The 21,262-nt window shown below is 45.2% G+C and overlaps 4 long non-coding RNA genes across 10 annotated transcripts in view; 3 read left to right on the top strand and 1 right to left on the bottom strand.

Annotated features, from left to right (window-relative positions):
* The first annotated feature begins 3,718 nt into the window (after positions 1-3,718).
* LOC127915609 (uncharacterized) lies at positions 3,719-6,340 on the top strand. Of its 2 annotated transcripts, XR_008091431.1 has the most exons (4): positions 3,719-3,780; positions 3,978-4,105; positions 4,607-4,652; positions 6,306-6,340. It is a non-coding gene; the product is annotated as an uncharacterized LOC127915609 (long non-coding RNA). The 2 variants fall into 2 exon arrangements; XR_008091432.1 differs by lacking the exon at positions 4,607-4,652 and having other exon boundaries at positions 6,261-6,306.
* A 4,023-nt stretch (positions 6,341-10,363) lies between these two features.
* On the top strand, positions 10,364-12,493 carry LOC127916370 (uncharacterized). 6 transcript variants are annotated; one of them, XR_008094724.1, is made up of 4 exons: positions 10,364-10,510; positions 10,600-10,775; positions 11,786-11,874; positions 12,299-12,493. It is a non-coding gene; the product is annotated as an uncharacterized LOC127916370 (long non-coding RNA). The 6 variants fall into 6 exon arrangements; XR_008094722.1 differs by having other exon boundaries at positions 11,700-11,874; XR_008094726.1 differs by lacking the exons at positions 10,600-10,775; positions 11,786-11,874 and adding an exon at positions 12,027-12,119.
* Positions 12,494-12,578: 85 nt separating this feature from the next.
* The window catches only part of LOC127916369 (uncharacterized), a 15,483-nt gene continuing 6,799 nt past the window's right edge, over positions 12,579-21,262 (bottom strand). The window contains exon 7 of the long non-coding RNA XR_008094719.1: positions 12,579-16,850. This is a non-coding gene — a long non-coding RNA (uncharacterized LOC127916369). The remainder of the gene's footprint in view (positions 16,851-21,262) is intronic.
* The window catches only part of LOC127916372 (uncharacterized), an 84,620-nt gene continuing 78,007 nt past the window's right edge, over positions 14,650-21,262 (top strand). Inside the window, exon 1 of the long non-coding RNA XR_008094770.1 lies at positions 14,650-14,798. This is a non-coding gene — a long non-coding RNA (uncharacterized LOC127916372). The remainder of the gene's footprint in view (positions 14,799-21,262) is intronic.

The raw sequence follows: 21,262 nt of genomic DNA, 5'->3' as shown, positions 1-21,262 counted from the left end.
GCACCTGTCACTAGACTGGAAGTTAATGGGAACACGAGTTTTAAATCGCGAAAAATTCTATCGTGTATTTCTGATTTCAATACTGGTCGACGTCAACGCGGGAGGTTGTCTTCTCATTGATCATATTTTAGCGATATTCCTACTTCTACAAATGTTTAATTTAACAGGAGGGTCCAACACATTTCTCCTGTTTGCCCCTTCAGTCTAGGGGTTGAGTTGCAGGTGCCGATGTTGAATGTCAGACTCCACTCTGAGGAACATCAATCTGCAGTTTTGATTGTAAGACTCCTAAATTGATCGTGCAATTTGTTAATAAGGTGATTTTTACAGCTAGCTTGCTACTTGACACGCTGATATTGACTTTGGTATTATTGGGTGAAGCTACGCTTGCTTGCCAGCCCATCGAGCGCATTGCATTGTGGGTTTTGTAGTCGACTTGGTCGGCAACGGACATCCACAACGATTTTCAAGTTGCAAACCAACCTTATTATAGTGACAAAATGTAACGTTTGTTCACAAATAAATATTGTTCTCACAGTGTTATTTAACATAGGAATTATATAGGAATGAGTAGTTATTAGATTTGTATTTTAAGGGCATTTTAAACGGTTCTGGACTGGTTCAATCAATATGTTTTGTGTCGTTGAGATCGATTGAGCAGTCGGTCGGAAATCCTGCTCATCGGCTACATGTCATATTAAACAGCATATTAACACTCTAAATAGGACAGGAGCCAAACAGGAAGTCTAAGAAGGAGCAAAAGTGAATTATTTCGGCTGTGTTATTTGAAAGCTATATAGCCTACAAAGAAATACATTGTGAAGAATTTGCGAGTGTGACACAATATGCTGGTAGGCACATAAAAGCGCGCGGCATTGAAACATTTCGTTGTATTAAATCATTATAGTCTAAATAAATAAAAATACGCATATAGGCTGTGACTTACTTTGGAATGAAAGATAAATTAAACGGAAAAAAATGCCTCGTTAGGCTCAGTCTACAGTGCCTTTTGAATTCATTTTTAAGAAACACGAGTCTGGGGCTTCGGGTTCATGGGACGGTGCCTGGAGAACCGTACAACACCGGAAAATGTCCTCTCTGTGCTGGCAGAGCCACTGGGGACGCTAAACACCCGTTTGGCCACTCTTGGCACACTGGCCGGAGATACAGAGTTGTTTTAGAATAACCCAATCAAAGCAGAAAGCTCCTTGAACGTGGGAATATGTCAGGCCTATTGGGCCAAAATCAATGATGGCCTTTTGTATAGATAATAGAACATTATTGATGAAGGTAACTTTGAATAGATCAGATTTTTTGTTTTATAAATACTTTGCTACAATGACACACTTCGTTGCTATCGTTTTCTACCCACATCGTTCCCTTCTGTTAGCACGTGGGCGTGGTAAGTACACCGTCATTGCTTCCAGGATTCCGTGTCTTTTCAGATTCCGCAGGTGATTCTTTAGTTGTGGAGGTCACGTCACCACACCCCCTCTCTTGGTCCTCATCTTTGTAAGTCACCTTTGGATTTGGCACCTGAGTGTTTGATCAGTTTCTGTGTGAAACTATTTAGTGAACAGGAGCTAAAGCAAGGGGCACACAAATAGATGACTTGATGTGAGCGCTACCGGAAGGACGACGCTCCATACTCTGTCGGGTACAGAGCGCTCTGTGAACGGCGCAACATCAATTGCTGTACACTCGGTGACAGCTCCGGTTGTCCCGCTTCGCATACCATTCTCCGCTCGCGTCTGAAATGCAGTATGTCAAATCTGACACTTCCATTTTGCATAGGGGAGCAACACATCACATGTCCTGTCCTATCCAGACCACGGACCCCCTGGTTGTGAACCTTCCAGCTCTGCTGACATTACGGCATATGAAATGCGACTCTAGCGATGACAGCAGACAGGCTCATCTCACTAATATTATCATGCCGAATGTCGAGCTCTCGATATGAAACAATACTAAATGATCTCGTCGAATTTAAATGAGATCACTTTCTTTTTGGTCACAGAGGGACGAATTCACCCGATGCGTAAAGCTGAAGTTGTAATGAGTCAGTAGACGTTTTGAATGGTGTCTGCGCCTCAGAAGACCCTGGCCAGAAAATGTCATCTGTCATATGAAATGGGGCCAATTATGTACTGTCACTAAGTATGATTATATAAAAAAAAGTGAAATATTATAGTAAGTAGTTTAATTTGATTGTTAGTGTATTTAGAAAGCATGATGAAGAGATGTATTGTGTGTCTGGGAGGGGTATATGTTAAAACGACCAGGTTTTGATGATGATGATGATGTATTGTGTGTCTGGGTGGGGTATATGTTAAAACGACCTGGTTTGATGATGAAGAGATGTATTGTGTGTCTGGGAGGGGTATATGTTAAAACGACCTGGTTTGATGATGATGAGATGTATTGTGTGTCTGGGAGGGTATATGTTAAAACGACCAGGTTTGATGATGATGATGATGATGATGACATGTATTGTGTGTCTGGGAGGGGTATATGTTAAAACGACCAGGTTTGATGATGATGATGAAGAGGTATTGTGTGTCTGGGAGGGTATATGTTAAAACGACCAGGTTTGATGATGATGATGAAGAGATGTATTGTGTGTCTGGGAGGGTATATGTTAAAACAACCAGGTTTGATGATGAAGAGATGTATTGTGTGTCTGGGAGGGTATATGTTAAAACGACCTGGTTTGATGATGAAGAGATGTATTGTGTGTCTGGGAGGGGTATATGTTAAAGCGACCTGGTTTGATGATGATGATGATGAAGAGATGTATTGTGTGTCTGGGAGGGTATATGTTAAAACGACCAGGTTTGATGATGATGATGATGATGATGAAGAGGTATTGTGTGTCTGGGAGGGTATATGTTAAAACGACCAGGTTTGATGATGATGATGAAGAGATGTATTGTGTGTCTGGGAGGGTATATGTTAAAACGACCTGGTTTGATGATGATGATGGTGATGAAGATATGTATTGTGTGTCTGGGAGGGGTATATGTTAAAACGACCAGGTTTGATGATGATGATGAAGATATGTATTGTGTGTCTGGGAGGGGTATATGTTAAAACGACCAGGTTTGATGATGATGATGAAGAGATGTATTGTGTGTCTGGGAGGGTATATGTTAAAACGACCAGGTTTGATGATGATGATGTATTGTGTGTCTGGGTGGGGTATATGTTAAAGCGACCTGGTTTGATGATGAAGAGATGTATTGTGTGTCTGGGAGGGTATATGTTAAAACGACCTGGTTTGATGATGATGAGATGTATTGTGTGTCTGGGAGGGGTATATGTTAAAACGACCAGGTTTGATGATGATGATGATGATGATGACATGTATTGTGTGTCTGGGAGGGGTATATGTTAAAAGCGACCAGGTTTGATGATGATGATGAAGAGGTATTGTGTGTCTGGGAGGGTATATGTTAAAACGACCAGGTTTGATGATGATGATGAAGAGATGTATTGTGTGTCTGGGAGGGTATATGTTAAAACAACCAGGTTTGATGATGAAGAGATGTATTGTGTGTCTGGGAGGGTATATGTTAAAACGACCTGGTTTGATGATGAAGAGATGTATTGTGTGTCTGGGAGGGGTATATGTTAAAACGACCTGGTTTGATGATGATGATGATGAAGAGATGTATTGTGTGTCTGGGAGGGTATATGTTAAAACGACCAGGTTTGATGATGATGATGATGATGATGAAGAGGTATTGTGTGTCTGGGAGGGGTATATGTTAAAACGACCAGGTTTGATGATGATGATGAAGAGATGTATTGTGTGTCTGGGAGGGTATATGTTAAAACGACCTGGTTTGATGATGATGATGGTGATGAAGATATGTATTGTGTGTCTGGGAGGGGTATATGTTAAAACGACCAGGTTTGATGATGATGATGAAGATATGTATTGTGTGTCTGGGAGGGTATATGTTAAAAGCGACCAGGTTTGATGATGATGATGAAGAGATGTATTGTGTGTCTGGGAGGGGTATATGTTAAAACGACCAGGTTTGATGATGATGATGAAGAGATGTATTGTGTGTCTGGGAGGGGTATATGTTAAAACGACCAGGTTTGATGATGAAGAGATGTATTGTGTGTCTGGGAGGGTATATGTTAAAACGACCTGGTTTGATGATGAAGAGATGTATTGTGTGTCTGGGAGGGTATATGTTAAAACGACCTGGTTTGATGATGATGAAGAGATGTATTGTGTGTCTGGGAGGGGTATATTAAAGCGACCAGGTTTGATGATGATGATGATGATGAAGAGGTATTGTGTGTCTGGGAGGGGTATATGTTAAAGCGACCAGGTTTGATGATGATGATGAAGAGATGTATTGTGTGTCTGGGAGGGGTATATGTTAAAACGACCTGGTTTGATGATGATGATGAAGATATGTATTGTGTGTCTGGGAGGGGTATATGTTAAAACGACCTGGTTTGATGATGATGATGGTGATGAAGATATGTATTGTGTGTCTGGGAGGGTATATGTTAAAACGACCAGGTTTGATGATGATGATGAAGATATGTATTGTGTGTCTGGGAGGGTATATGTTAAAATGACCAGGTTTGATGATGATGATGATGAAGAGATGTATTGTGTGTCTGGGAGGGTATATGTTAAAACAACCAGGTTTGATGATGAAGAGATGTATTGTGTGTCTGGGTGGGGTATATGTTAAAGCGACCAGGTTTGATGATGATGATGAAGAGGTATTGTGTGTCTGGGAGGGGTATATGTTAAAACGACCTGGTTTGATGATGATGATGATGAAGAGATGTATTGTGTGTCTGGGAGGGGTATATGTTAAAACGACCAGGTTTGATGATGATGATGATGTATTGTGTGTCTGGGTGGGGTATATGTTAAAACGACCTGGTTTGATGATGAAGAGATGTATTGTGTGTCTGGGAGGGGTATATGTTAAAACGACCTGGTTTGATGATGATGATGATGAGATGTATTGTGTGTCTGGGAGGGGTATATGTTAAAACGACCAGGTTTGATGATGATGATGATGATGATGATGATGAGATGTATTGTGTGTCTGGGAGGGTATATGTTAAAACGACCAGGTTTGATGATGATGATGAAGAGGTATTGTGTGTCTGGGAGGGTATATGTTAAAACGACCAGGTTTGATGATGATGATGAAGAGATGTATTGTGTGTCTGGGAGGGGTATATGTTAAAACAACCAGGTTTGATGATGAAGAGATGTATTGTGTGTCTGGGAGGGGTATATGTTAAAAGCGACCTGGTTTGATGATGAAGAGATGTATTGTGTGTCTGGGAGGGGTATATGTTAAAGCGACCAGGTTTGATGATGATGATGATGATGAAGAGGTATTGTGTGTCTGGGAGGGGTATATGTTAAAACGACCAGGTTTGATGATGATGATGATGATGATGAAGAGGTATTGTGTGTCTGGGAGGGTATATGTTAAAACGACCAGGTTTGATGATGATGATGAAGAGATGTATTGTGTGTCTGGGAGGGTATATGTTAAAACGACCTGGTTTGATGATGATGATGGTGATGAAGATATGTATTGTGTGTCTGGGAGGGGTATATGTTAAAACGACCAGGTTTGATGATGATGATGAAGATATGTATTGTGTGTCTGGGAGGGGTATATGTTAAAACGACCAGGTTTGATGATGATGATGATGATGAAGAGGTATTGTGTGTCTGGGAGGGTATATGTTAAAACGACCTGGTTTGATGATGAAGAGATGTATTGTGTGTCTGGGAGGGTATATGTTAAAACGACCTGGTTTGATGATGAAGAGATGTATTGTGTGTCTGGGAGGGTATATGTTAAAGCGACCTGGTTTGATGATGATGAAGAGATGTATTGTGTGTCTGGGAGGGGTATATGTTAAAACGACCAGGTTTTGATGATGATGATGATGAAGAGGTATTGTGTGTCTGGGAGGGGTATATGTTAAAGCGACCAGGTTTGATGATGATGATGAAGAGATGTATTGTGTGTCTGGGAGGGTATATGTTAAAACGACCTGGTTTGATGATGATGATGAAGATATGTATTGTGTGTCTGGGAGGGTATATGTTAAAACGACCTGGTTTGATGATGATGATGGTGATGAAGATATGTATTGTGTGTCTGGGAGGGGTATATGTTAAAACGACCAGGTTTGATGATGATGATGAAGATATGTATTGTGTGTCTGGGAGGGGTATATGTTAAAATGACCAGGTTTGATGATGATGATGATGAAGAGATGTATTGTGTGTCTGGGAGGGTATATGTTAAAACAACCAGGTTTGATGATGAAGAGATGTATTGTGTGTCTGGGTGGGGTATATGTTAAAACGACCAGGTTTGATGATGATGATGAAGAGGTATTGTGTGTCTGGGAGGGTATATGTTAAAACGACCAGGTTTGATGATGATGATGAAGATATCTGGGAGTGTTTTGGTTTGTATCTGCAACAATACATCAAACAGTGAGAATAAAAGATGACATTGACTACCGGTCGTTGATTGGTTACTTGTAGACGCCATCTTGACTACCGGTCGTTGATTGGTTACTTGTAGACGCCATCTTGACTACCGGTCGTTGATTGGTTACATGTAGACGCCATCTTGACTACCGGTCGTTGATTGGTTACATGTAGACGCCATCTTGACTACCGGTCGTTGATTGGTTACTTGTAGACGCCATCTTGACTACCGGTCGTTGATTGGTTACTTGTAGACGCCATCTTGACTACCGGTCGTTGATTGGTTACTTGTAGACGCCATCTTGACTACCGGTCGTTGATTGGTTACATGTAGACGCCATCTTGACTACCGGTCGTTGATTGGTTACATGTAGACGCCATCTTGACTACCGGTCGTTGATTGGTTACTTGTAGACGCCATCTTGACTACCTACATGTAGACGCCATCTTGACTACCGGTCGTTGATTGGTTACATGTAGACGCCATCTTGACTACCGGTCGTTGATTGGTTACATGTAGACGCCATCTTGACTACCGGTCATGATTGGTTACTTGTCGACGCCATCTTGACTACCGGTCGTTGATTGGTTACTTGTCGACGCCATCTTGACTACCGGTCGTTGATTGGTTACATGTAGACGCCATCTTGACTACCGGTCATGATTGGTTACTTGTAGACGCCATCTTGACTACCGGTCGTTGATTGGTTACTTGTCGACGCCATCTTGACTACCGGTCGTTGATTGGTTACTTGTAGACGCCATCTTGACTACCTACATGTAGACGCCATCTTGACTACCGGTCGTTGATTGGTTACTTGTAGACGCCATCTTGACTACCGGTCGTTGATTGGTTACTTGTCGACGCCATCTTGACTACCGGTCGTTGATTGGTTACTTGTCGACGCCATCTTGACTACCGGTCGTTGATTGGTTACTTGTAGACGCCATCTTGACTACCTACATGTAGACGCCATCTTGACTACCGGTCGTTGATTGGTTACTTGTCGACGCCATCTTGACTACCGGTCATTGATTGGTCACTTGTCGACGCCATCTTGACTACCGGTCGTTGATTGGTTACTTGTCGACGCCATCTTGACTACCGGTCGTTGATTGGTTACTTGTCGACGCCATCTTGACTACCGGTCGTTGATTGGTTACTTGTCGACGCCATCTTGACTACCGGTCGTTGATTGGTTACTTGTAGACGCCATCTTGACTACCGGTCGTTGATTGGTTACTTGTAGACGCCATCTTGACTACGGTCATTGATTGGTCACTTGTCGACGCCATCTTGACTACCGGTCGTTGATTGGTTACTTGTCGACGCCATCTTGACTACCGGTCGTTGATTGGTTACATGTAGACGCCATCTTGACTACCGGTCGTTGATTGGTTACTTGTCGACGCCATCTTGACTACCGGTCGTTGATTGGTTACTTGTAGACGCCATCTTGACTACCGGTCGTTGATTGGTTACTTGTAGACGCCATCTTGACTACCGGTCGTTGATTGGTTACTTGTAGACGCCATCTTGACTACCGGTCGTTGATTGGTTACTTGTAGACGACTTCCTGCCTTTGAACACCCACTAGAGAAGCAACGAGTCACAGAAGCGCTAGTATTAAAACATGTTTATTTGGATTAAAAAGCTTGTATGGAACATCCAGTTATACAGTATGTAACGACACAAAGCAGTTTAACACAGAAAGAAAATCCTAACCAACCTCCACTTAAGTCACATTTTCACAGACTGAATGAAAATTAGACTGTAAGTTAAAGTTAGGATTCACCCCCCATTTAGAAAGTGACCACTAGGTTACCTTACGAAATAAAGTACCAGGTTAAAAACAAAGAAATACAACATCACTGGAATGGTTTAACAGACCTTCAGAAAATGGCAATTGAACTGCACCCCCCCATTGGGTACACTCAAGGCACGGCACCACCCGTCACATACCCATAGACTCTAATGTGGATGACCATTCTAGTAATTCTATTTCTACGGTTGAAAAGCACTGTGCAGTAAAGGCTGGCTTGCTGGTGACATTCTGATACTGGGATAGATTCAACAGGATTCAGCAAACGGTTTCACATGTAGAATTACAACGGTTGCCATTTTGGCACCAAAGTAAAGTACTGACATGTAATATGGAGAGTAGTTTGGTGTCAATATGGAGAGTAGTTTGGTGTCAATGTGGAGAGTAGTTTGGTGTCAATGTGGAGGGTGGTTTGGTGTCAATGTGGAGGGTGGTTTGGTGTCAATGTGGAGGGTGGTTTGGTGTCAATGTGGAGGGTGGTTTGGTGTCAATGTGGAGGGTGGTTTGGTGTCAATGTGGAGGGTGGTTTGGTGTCAATGTGGAGGGTGGTTTGGTGTCAATGGAGGGTGGTTTGGTGTCAATGTGGAGGGTGGTTTGGTGTCAATGGAGGGTGGTTTGGTGTCAATGTGGAGGGTGGTTTGGTGTCAATGTGGAGGGTGGTTTGGTGTCAATGTGGAGGGTGGTTTGGTGTCAATGTGGAGGGTGGTTTGGTGTCAATGGAGGGTGGTTTGGTGTCAATGTGGAGGGTGGTTTGGTGTCTATGGAGGGTGGTTTGGTGTCTATGGAGGGTGGTTTGGTGTCAATGGAGGGTGGTTTGGTGTCAATGTGGAGGGTGGTTTGGTGTCAATGTGAAGGGTGGTTTGGTGTCAATGTGGAGGGTAGTTTGGTGTCAATGTGGAGGGTAGTTTGGTGTCAATGTGGAGGGTGGTTTGGTGTCTATGTGGAGAGTGGTTTGGTGTCAATGTGGAGGGTGGTTTGGTGTCTATGGAGAGTGGTTTGGTGTCAATGTGGAGGGTGGTTTGGTGTCTATGGAGAGTGGTTTGGTGTCAATGTGGAGGGTGGTTTGGTGTCAATGTGGAGGGTGGTTTGGTGTCTATGGAGAGTGGTTTGGTGTCAATGTGGAGGGTGGTTTGGTGTCTATGGAGAGTGGTTTGGTGTCAATGTGGAGGGTGGTTTGGTGTCAATGTGGAGGGTAGTTTGGTGTCAATGTGGAGGGTGGTTTGGTGTCAATGTGGAGGGTGGTTTGGTGTCAATGTGGAGGGTGGTTTGGTGTCAATGTGGAGGGTGGTTTGGTGTCAATGTGGAGGGTGGTTTGGTGTCTATGGAGAGTGGTTTGGTGTCAATGTGGAGGGTGGTTTGGTGTCTATGGAGAGTGGTTTGGTGTCAATGTGGAGAGTGGTTTGGTGTCAATGTGGAGGGTGGTTTGGTGTCTATGGAGAGTGGTTTGGTGTCAATGTGGAGGGTTGTTTGGTGTCTATGGAGAGTGGTTTGGTGTCAATGTGGAGGGTGGTTTGGTGTCAATGTGGAGGGTGGTTTGGTGTCTATGGAGAGTGGTTTGGTGTCAATGTGGAGGGTGGTTTGGTGTCTATGGAGAGTGGTTTGGTGTCAATGTGGAGGGTGGTTTGGTGTCAATGTGGAGGGTAGTTTGGTGTCAATGTGGAGGGTGGTTTGGTGTCAATGTGGAGGGTGGTTTGGTGTCAATGTGGAGGGTGGTTTGGTGTCAATGTGGAGGGTGGTTTGGTGTCAATGTGGAGGGTGGTTTGGTGTCTATGGAGAGTGGTTTGGTGTCAATGTGGAGGGTGGTTTGGTGTCTATGGAGAGTGGTTTGGTGTCAATGTGGAGGGTGGTTTGGTGTCAATGTGGAGGGTAGTTTGGTGTCAATGTGGAGGGTGGTTTGGTGTCAATGTGGAGGGTGGTTTGGTGTCAATGTGGAGGGTGGTTTGGTGTCAATGTGGAGGGTGGTTTGGTGTCAATGTGGAGGGTGGTTTGGTGTCAATGTGGAGGGTGGTTTGGTGTCTATGGAGGGTGGTTTGGTGTCAATATGGAGGGTGGTTTGGTGTCTATGGAGGGTGGTTTGGTGTCTATGGAGAGTAGTTTGGTGTCAATGTGGAGGGTGGTTTGGTGTCAATGTGGAGGGTGGTTTGGTGTCTATGGAGGGTGGTTTGGTGTCAATATGGGGGTGGTTTGGTGTCAATGTGGAGGGTGGTTTGGTGTCAATGTGGAGGGTGGTTTGGTGTCAATGTGGAGGGTGGTTTGGTGTCTATGGAGGGTGGTTTGGTGTCAATGTGGAGGGTGGTTTGGTGTCAATGTGGAGGGTGGTTTGGTGTCTATGGAGGGTGGTTTGGTGTCTATGGAGGGTGGTTTGGTGTCTATGGAGGGTGGTTTGGTGTCTATGGAGGGTGGTTTGGTGTCAATGTGGAGGGTGGTTTGGCGTCAATATGGGGGTGGTTTGGTGTCAATGTGGAGGGTGGTTTGGTGTCTATGGAGGGTGGTTTGGTGTCTATGGAGGGTGGTTTGGTGTCAATGTGGAGGGTGGTTTGGTGTCAATGTGGAGGGTGGTTTGGTGTCTATGGAGGGTGGTTTGGTGTCAATGTGGAGGGTGGTTTGGTGTCTATGGAGGGTGGTTTGGTGTCAATGTGGAGGGTGGTTTGGTGTCTATGGAGGGTGGTTTGGTGTCTATGGAGGGTGGTTTGGTGTCTATGGAGGGTGGTTTGGTGTCAATGTGGAGGGTGGTTTGGTGTCAATGTGGGGGGTGGTTTGGTGTCAATGTGGAGGGTGGTTTGGTGTCAATGTGGAGGGTGGTTTGGTGTCAATGTGGAGGGTAGTTTGGTGTCAATGTGGAGGTGGTTTGGTGTCTATGGAGGGTGGTTTGGTGTCTATGGAGGGTGGTTTGGTGTCTATGGAGGGTGGTTTGGTGTCTATGGAGGGTAGTTTGGTGTCTGTGGAGGGTGGTTTGGTGTCTATGGAGGGTGGTTTGGTGTCAATGCGGAGGGTAGTTTGGTGTCAATGTGGAGGGTGGTTTGGTGTCAATATGGAGGGTGGTTTGGTGTCTATGGAGAGTAGTTTGGTGTCAATGTGGAGGGTGGTTTGGTGTCTATGGAGGGTAGTTTGGTGTCTGTGGAGGGTGGTTTGGTGTCTATGGAGGGTGGTTTGGTGTCAATGCGGAGGGTAGTTTGGTGTCAATGTGGAGGGTGGTTTGGTGTCAATATGGAGGGTGGTTTGGTGTCTATGGAGAGTAGTTTGGTGTCAATGTGGAGGGTGGTTTGGTGTCTATGGAGGGTGGTTTGGTGTCAATGTGGAGAGTAGTTTGGTGTCTATGGAGGGTGGTTTGGTGTCAATGTGGAGGGTGGTTTGGTGTCAATATGGAGGGTGGTTTGGTGTCAATGTGGAGGGTGGTTTGGTGTCTATGGAGGGTGGTTTGGTGTCTATGGAGGGTGGTTTGGTGTCTATGGAGGGTGGTTTGGTGTCAATGTGGAGGGTGGTTTGGTGTCTATGGAGGGTGGTTTGGTGTCTATGGAGGGTGGTTTGGTGTCAATATGGAGGGTGGTTTGGTGTCTATGGAGGGTGGTTTGGTGTCTATGGAGGGTGGTTTGGTGTCTATGGAGAGTAGTTTGGTGTCAATGTGGAGTGTGGTTTGGTGTCAATGTGGAGTGTGGTTTGGTGTCAATGTGGAGAGTAGTTTGGTGTCTATGGAGGGTGGTTTGGTGTCAATGTGGAGGGTGGTTTGGTGTCAATGTGGAGGGTGGTTTGGTGTCAATATGGAGGGTGGTTTGGTGTCAATATGGAGGGTGGTTTGGTGTCTATGGAGGGTGGTTTGGTGTCAATGTGGAGAGTAGTTTGGTGTCAATGTGGAGGGTGGTATGGTGTCTATGGAGAGTAGTTTGGTGTCAATGTGGAGGGTGGTTTGGTGTCAATGTGGAGGGTGGTTTGGTGTCAATATGGAGGGTGGTTTGGTGTCAATATGGAGGTGGTTTGGTGTCTATGGAGGGTGGTTTGGTGTCTATGGAGGGTGGTTTGGTGTCAATGTGGAGGGTGGTTTGGTGTCAATGTGGAGAGTAGTTTGGTGTCAATGTGGAGGGTGGTTTGGTGTCAATGTGGGGGTGGTTTGGTGTCAATGTGGGGGGTGGTTTGGTGTCAATGTGGAGGGTGGTTTGGTGTCAATGTGGAGGGTGGTTTGGTGTCTATGGAGAGTGGTTTGGTGTCAATGTGGAGGGTGGTTTGGTGTCAATGTGGAGGGTGGTTTGGTGTCAATGTGGAGGGTGGTTTGGTGTCTGTGGAGGGTGGTTTGGTGTCTATGGAGGGTGGTTTGGTGTCTATGGAGGGTGGTTTGGTGTCTGTGGAGGGTGGTTTGGTGTCTGTGGAGGGTGGTTTGGTGTCTATGGAGGGTGGTTTGGTGTCAATGCGGAGGGTGGTTTGGTGTCAATGCGGAGGGTGGTTTGGTGTCAATGCGGAGGGTGGTTTGGTGTCAATGCGGAGGGTGGTTTGGTGTCAATGTGGAGGGTGGTTTGGTGTCTGTGGAGGGTAGTTTGGTGTCTGTGGAGGGTAGTTTGGTGTCAATGTGGAGGGTGGTTTGGTGTCTATGGAGGGTGGTTTGGTGTCTGTGGAGGGTGGTTTGGTGTCTGTGGAGGGTAGTTTGGTGTCAATGTGGAGCGTAGTTTGGTGTCAATGCGGAGGGTAGTTTGGTGTCAATGCGGAGGGTGGTTTGTGTCAATGCGGAGGGTGGTTTGGTGTCAATGCGGAGGGTGGTTTGGTGTCAATGCGGAGGGTAGTTCGGTGTCAATGCGGAGGGTAGTTTGGTGTCAATGCGGAGGGTAGTTTGGTGTCAATGCGGAGGGTAGTTTGGTGTCAATGCGGAGGGTGGTTTGGTGTCAATGCGGAGGGTAGTTTGGTGTCAATGTGGAGGGTAGTTTGGTGTCAATGCGGAGGGTGGTTTGGTGTCTGTGGAGGGTGGTTTGGTGTCAATGTGGAGGGTGGTTTGGTGTCAATGCGGAGGGTAGTTTGGTGTCAATGCGGAGGGTGGTTTGGTGTCAATGTGGAGGGTAGTTTGGTATCTGTGGAGGGTAGTTTGGTGTCAATGTGGAGGGTAGTTTGGTGTCAATGCGGAGGGTGGTTTGGTGTCAATGCGGAGGGTAGTTTGGTGTCAATGTGGAGGGTAGTTTGGTGTCAATGCGGAGGGTGGTTTGGTGTCTGTGGAGGGTGGTTTGGTGTCAATGTGGAGGGTGGTTTGGTGTCAATGCGGAGGGTAGTTTGGTGTCAATGCGGAGGGTGGTTTGGTGTCAATGTGGAGGGTAGTTTGGTATCTGTGGAGGGTAGTTTGGTGTCTGTGGAGGGTGGTTTGGTGTCTGTGGAGGGTAGTTTGGTGTTAAACTGTTTTCGATCTATTCCTTATCATACTGAGATGTAAACAGAATGCTCATCAACCACATCAGTACTACAACACACACTCATTCATTCTCTTAACAAACACTTTCTCAGTCCCTGTACCTCACAAACCTGCTATATACACAGTGGACAAAACATTAGGAACACCTTCCTAACATTCAATTGCACCCCCTCTTGCCCTCAGAACGGCCTCAATTCGTCAGGACATGGACTCTACAAAAAGTGTGGAAAGCGTTCCACAGGGATGCTGGCCCATGTTTGACTCAATGCTTCCCACAGTTGTGTCAAGTTGGTTGGACCTCCTTTGGATGGTGGACCATTCTGGATACAAACAGGAAACGGTTGAGCGTGAAAAACCCAGCAGCGTTGGAAGTTCTTGACACAAACCGGTGCGCCTAACACAGTACCCGGTTCAAAGGCAATTCAATATTTTGTCTTGTCCGTTCACCTTCTGAATGGCACCGATACGCCGAGGCTCAAGAATCCTTCTTTAATCTGAATCCTTCTCTTCATCTACACTTGATTAAAGTGGATTTCGGATCGATTAAAAAGCATCATAGGTTTTTACCTGGATTCAGCAATGCTTTTATACTCAGTGTATATTCACACCCCTTGACCTCTTCCACATGCTGTTCTGTTACAGACGGAATTTAAAATGGATTCAATTGAGATTTCGTCACTGGACGACACACAATACCCCATAATGACATCACAATACCCCATAATGACATCACAATACCCCATAATGTCAAAGTGGAAATATGTTTTTTTTTTTATAGAAATGTTTACAAATGAATAAAAAATTAAAATCTGAAATGTCTTGAGTCAATCAGTATTCAACCCCTTTTGTTTTGACAAACCTAAAATAAGTTCTGGAGTAAAAATGTGCTCAACAAGTCACATAATAAGTTGCATGGACTCACTGTGTTCAATAATGGTGTTTAACATGATTATTAATGACATCCTCATCTCTGTACCCCACACGTACAATTATCTGTAAGGTCCCTCATCTCTGTACCCCACACATACATAATTATCTGTAAGGTCCCTCATCTCTGTACCCCACACGTACAATTATCTGTAAGGTCCCTCATCTCTGTACCCCCACATACAATTATCTGTAAGGTCCCTCATCTCTGTACCCCACACATACAATTATCTGTAAGATCCCTCAGTTGAGCAGTGCATTTCAAACACAGATTCAATCTCAATGACCAGGACAAGAAGGACGCCTGTACAGAACACAAATATTCCAAACCAAGGCACTTAGTTAAAAACGGCAAAAAATGAATGAAATGAAATTTTTGTTCTGAAATACAAAGCATTATGTTTGGGAAATCCAACACGTCACTGAGGAACACGCTTCGTATTTTGAAGCATGGTGGTGGCTGCATCATGTTATGGGTATGCTTGAAATCCTTTAGGACTAGATTGTTTTTCAGGATAAAAAAAAAATCAATGGAATTGAGCTAAGCACAGGCAAAATCCTAGAGGAGAACCTGGTTCAGTCTGCTTTCCAACAGACACTGGGAGATGAAATCACCTTTCAGCAGGACAATAACCTGGTCCAGTCTGCTTCCCACCAGACACTGGGAGATGAAATCACCTTTCAGCAGGACAATAACCTAAAACACAAGGCCAAATCTACACTGGAGTTATTTACCAAGAAGACAGAGAATGTTCCTGAGTGGCAGTTTGGATCGAATCCTGTTCTTGATATAGATTTTCAAATAAATTTGTCTATGATCAACAACCAATTTGACAGAGCTTGAAGAATTTTGAAAATTAGAAAAATGGGCAAATGTTACACAATCCACGTGTGGAAAGCTCTTACCCAGAAAGACTTACTGTCAATGGTGCTTCTACAAAGTATTGACTCAGGGATGTAAATACTTATTGTAAATGAGATATTTCTGCATTTCATTTTTCAATAAATTTGCAAACATTTCTAAGAACATGTTTTCACTTTGTCATTATGGGTTATTGTGGGGTATTGTGATGTCATTATGGGGTATTGTGATGTCATTATGGGTTATTGTGTGTAGATCTGTGAGAAAAAAACTATTTAATCAACTTTGAATTCAGGCTGTAAAACAAAATATGGAATAAGTGAAAGGGGTATGAATATTTTCTGAAGGCACATATTCAAAGATACACTACATTACCAAAAGTATGTGGACACCTGCTCGTCGAACATCTCATTCAAAAATCATGGACATTAAAATGGAGTTGGTCCCCAATTTGCTGTTAAAACAGCCTCCACTCTTCTGGGAAGACTGTCCACTAGAATGTTGGAACATTGCTGCAGGGACTTACAATTCATACCAAAGGTGTTTGATGGGTTGAAGTCAGGGCACTGTGAAGGCCAGTCAAGTTCTTCCACACTGATTTCAACAAGCCATTTTTGTATGGAACTCGCTTTGAGCACGGGGGCATATTCATGCTGAAACAGGAAAGGACCTTCCCCAAACTGTTGCCATAAAGTTGGAAGCACAGAATCGTCTAGAATGTCACTGTCTGCTATAGCGTTAAGATTTCCCTTCACTGGAACTAAGGGGCCCAAACCATTATTCCTCCTCCACCAAACTTTACAGTTGGCACTACGCATTGGGGCAGGTAGCGTTTTCCTGCCATCCACCAAACCCAGATTCGTCCGTCAGAATGCCAGATGGTGAAGCGCGATTCATCACTCCGGAGAACGCGTTTTCCTCTGCTCCAGAGTCCAATAAGAGGTGAGCTTCACAATATCAACACTTACAGGTGACCGGACGAAACTTGACCAACTGACTTGTCAAACAGGTGGCATCCTATGACGGTGCCCGCGTTGAAAGTCACCGAGCTCTTCAGTACGGGCCATTCTACTGCCAATGTTTGTCTATGGAGATTGCAAAGCGTCGCGCTCGATTTTACACACCTGTCAGCAACGGGTGTAGCTGAAATAGCTGAATCCACTAATTTGAAAGGGTTTCCACATACTTATGGCAATGTAGTTTATATATATATATCACATAGTCCTATTTGCAGCTGTCAGGAAGCAGTGACAGGTAGTTTTTGGGGACCAGGCCTCGTCTACTTCCTGCATCCGCCAGATACCACTCCTCATCTACTGTCACCACCTCTGTTACTACCTCCCCTGCCTGGGAGAGAGGAGAGATACAGAGGGAAGGAGGGGAGGGGGGCACAGCGGGAAAGAGAGGGGGGAGAGAGACAGGGAGAGATCATTAGACTTTCTACTTCATCTGTGACAAAATAACACACACTCACAAAGTGCTGAGCAAGCCTACCTTCACCATACCTTCATCTACCTCCACCATACTTTCACCATACCTTCCTCTACCTCCACCATACCTTCATCTACCTCCACCATATCTTCATCTACCTTCACCATACCTTCCTCTACCTTCACCATACCTTCCTCTACCTTCACCATACCTTCCTCTACCTCCACCATACCTTCACCATACATTAATCTACCTTCATCTACCTTTATCTACCTCCACCATACCTTCCTCTACCTCCACCATACCTTCCTCTACCTCCACCATACCTTCCTCTACCTCCACCCTACCTTCCTCTACCTCCACCCTACCTTCCTCTACCTCCACCATACCTTCCACTACCTTCATCTACCTCCACCATACCTTCATCTACCTCCACCATACCTTCATCTACCTTCACCATACCTTCATCTACCTCCACCATACCTTCACCATACATTCATCTACCTTCATCTACCCCCACCATACCTTCATCTACCTCCACCATACCTTCCTCTACCTCCACCATACCTTCCTCTACCTCCACCATACCTTCATCTACCTCCACCATACCTTCATCTACCTCCACCATACCTTCCTCTACCTCCACCATACCTTCCTCTACCTCCACCATACCTTCCTCTACCTCCACCATACCTTCCTCTACCTCCACCATACCTTCATCTACCTTCACCATACCTTCCTCTACCTCCACCATACCTTCATCTACCTTCACCATTACTTCATCTTCCTTTCACAGTACCTTCACCATTCCTTCATCTACCTCCACCATACCTTCATCTACTTTCACCATACCTTCATCTACCTTCACCATTACTTCATCTTCCTTTCACAGTACCTTCACCATTCCTCCATCTACCTTCACCATACCTTCCTCTACCTTCACCATACCTTCCTCTACCTCCACCATACCTTCATCTACCTTCACCTACCTTCACCATACCCCCATCTACTTTCACCATACCTCCATCTACCTTCACCATACCTCCAACTATCTTCACCATACCTCCACCATACCTTCCTATACCTCCACCATACCTTCCTCTACCTCCACCATACCTTCCTCTACCTCCACCATACCTTCCTCTACCTCCACCATACCTTCACCATACCTCCATCTACCTTCACCATACCTTCCTCTACCTCCACCATACCTTCCTCTACTTCCACCATACCTTCCTCTACCTCCACCATACCTTCACCATACTTTCATCTACCTCCATCTACCTCCACCATACCTTCATCTACCTCCACCATACCTTCCTCTACCTCCACCATACCTTCATCCACCTCTACCATACCTTCCTCTACCTCCACCATACCTTCCTCTACCTTCACCATACCTTCCTCTACCTCCACCATACCTTCACCATACCTCCATCTACCTTCACCATACCTTCCTCTACCTCCACCATACCTTCCTCTACCTCCACCATACCTTCACCATACTTTCATCTACCTCCATCTACCTCCACCATACATTCATCTACCTTCACCTATCTTCACCATACCTTCACCTATCTTCACCATACCTTCATCTACCTTCACCATACCTTCCTCTACCATACCTTCATCTACCTTCACCATATATATATATATATATATATATCTCTTCATCTACCTCCACCATACCTTCAGCTACTTTCACCATACCTTCATCTACCTTCACCATACCTTCATCTTCCTTTCACAGTACCTTCATCTTCCTTTCACAGTACCTTCACAATTCCTTCATCTACCTTCACCATACCTTCCTCTACCTTCACCATACCTTCATCTACCTCCACCATACCTTCATCTACCTTCCTCTACCTTCCTCTACCTTCACCATACCTTCCTCTACCATACCTTCATCTACCTTCACCATACCTTCATCCACCTTCACCTACCTCCACCATATCTTCCTCTACCTTCACCATACCTTCCTCTACCTTCACCATACCTTCCTCTACCTTCACCATACCTTCCTCTACCTTCACCATACCTTCCTCTACCTCCACCATACCTTCCTCTACCTCCACCATACCTTCCTCTACCTCCACCATACCTTCCTCTACCTCCACCATACCTTCCTCTACCTCCACCATACCTTCCTCTACCTCCACCCTACCTTCCACTACCTCCACCATACCTTCATCTACCTCCACCATACCTTCATCTACCTCCACCATACCTTCATCTACCTTCACCATACCTTCATCTACCTCCACCATACAATCATCTACCTTCATCTACCCCCACCATACCTTCATCTACCTCCACCATACCTTCCTCTACCTCCACCATACCTTCCTCTACCTCCACCATACCTTCCCCTACCTCCACCATACCTTCATCTACCTTCACCATACCTTCCTCTACCTCCACCATACCTTCATCTTCCTTTCACAGTACCTTCACCATACCTTCATCTACCTCCACCATACCTTCATCTACTTTCACCATACCTTCCTCTACCTTCACCATACCTTCCTCTACCTCCACCATACCTTCCTCTACCTCCACCATACCTTCCTCTACCTCCACCATACCTTCCTCTACCTCCACCATACCTTCCTCTACCTCCACCATACCTTCACCATACCTTCCTCTACCTCCACCATACCTTCCTCTACCTCCACCATACCTTCCTCTACCTCCACCATACCTTCACCATACTTTCATCTACCTCCACCATACCTTCCTCTACCTCCACCATACCTTCCTCTACCTCCACCATACCTTCCTCTACCTCCACCATACCTTCCTCTACCTCCACCATACCTTCCTCTACCTCCACCATACCTCCCTCTACCTTCACCATACCTTCATCTACCTTCACCATACCTTCCTCTACCTCCACCATACCTTCCTCTACCTTCACCATACCTTCCTCTACCTCCACCATACCTTCCTCTACCTCCACCATACCTTCCTCTACCTCCACCATACCTTCCTCTACTTCCACCATACTTTCATCTACCTCCACCATACCTCCATCTACCTTCACCATACCTCCATCTACCTTCACAATACCTCCATCTACCTTCACCATACCTCCATCTACCTTCACAATACCTTCATCTACCTTCACAATACCTTCCTCTACCTCCACCATACCTTCCTCTACCTTCACCATACCTCCATCTACCTTCACCATACCTTCCTCTACCTCCACCATACCTTCCTCTACCTTCCTCTACCTCCACCATACCTTCCTCTACTTCCACCATACCTTCACCATACTTTCATCTACCTCCACCATACCTTCCTCTACCTCCACCATACCTTCCTCTACCTCCACCATACCTTCCTCTACCTCCACCATACCTTCACCATACCTTCCTCTACCTCCACCATACCTTCCTCTACCTCCACCATACCTTCCTCTACCTCCACCATACCTTCACCATACTTTCATCTACCTCCACCATACCTTCATCTACCTTCACCATACCTTCCTCTACCTCCACCATACCTTCCTCTACCTCCACCATACCTTCCTCTACCTCCACCATACCTTCACCATACTTTCATCTACCTCCACCATACCTTCCTCTACCTCCACCATACCTTCATCTTCCTTTCACAGTACCTTCTCCATTCCTTCATCTACCTTCACCATACCTTCATCTACCTTCACAATACCTTCCTCTACCTCCACCATACCTTCCTCTACCTTCACCATACCTCCATCTACCTTCACCATACCTCCATCTATCTTCACCATACCTCCATCTACCTCCACCATACATTCATCTACCTTCACCTACCTTCACCATACCTTCATCTACCTTCCTCTACCTTCACCATACCTTCACCATATATATATATCTCTCTCTTCATCTACCTTCACCATACCTCCACCTACCTTCACCATAACTTCACCATACCTTCATCCACCTCCACCATACCTTCACCATACCTTCATCTACCTCCACCATACCTTCAGCTACTTTCACCATACCTTCATCTACCTTCACCATACCTTCCTCTACCTCCACCATACCTTCATCTTCCTTTCACAGTACCTTCACCATTCCTTAATCTACCTTCACCATACCTTCATCTACCTCCACCATACCTTCATCTACCTCCACCATACCTTCCTCTACCTTCACCATACCTTCCTCTACCTTCACCATACCTTCCTCTACCTTCACCATACCTCCCTCTACCATACCTTCATCTATCTTCATCATATATTCATCTACCTTCACCATACCTCCACCTACCTTCACCATACCTTCATCCACCTTCACCATACCTTCATCTACCTCCACCATACCTTC

This window comes from Oncorhynchus keta, chromosome 35 (assembly GCF_023373465.1).
Source record: "Oncorhynchus keta strain PuntledgeMale-10-30-2019 chromosome 35, Oket_V2, whole genome shotgun sequence".
Classification (NCBI taxonomy): Eukaryota; Metazoa; Chordata; class Actinopteri; order Salmoniformes; family Salmonidae; genus Oncorhynchus; species Oncorhynchus keta.
This window is presented reverse-complemented; position numbering and strand designations above follow the sequence as displayed.